Here is a 302-nt window from a genome sequence, read left to right on the forward strand (position 1 = left end):
ATATCATTTGTCATAAATACTTAGTCTTTGGGAGTCTTTTTTTTATATTTCAAAATCTACTCATTTACAATTGTGACCTGTGGAAATAAGCGTTTAGAACAAATACAGTGGGAAATATAAATGATAAATGGTTTACCACATAATATACAAAGAATGTAAAAAATGCAAAGAAATATCAATAATAACAAAAAGCAGAAATTTAAAAAAATTAATTAAAACAAATTGACGTAGTCATCTATTTCTCAAGTTGCTTGCAGAAGTCTTCCTAGCAGATTTTCAATATATCAATTTCACTCACATCT

The sequence above is a fragment of the Lagenorhynchus albirostris genome, chromosome 11, assembly GCF_949774975.1.
Source record: "Lagenorhynchus albirostris chromosome 11, mLagAlb1.1, whole genome shotgun sequence".
Lineage (NCBI taxonomy): Eukaryota > Metazoa > Chordata > Mammalia > Artiodactyla > Delphinidae > Lagenorhynchus > Lagenorhynchus albirostris.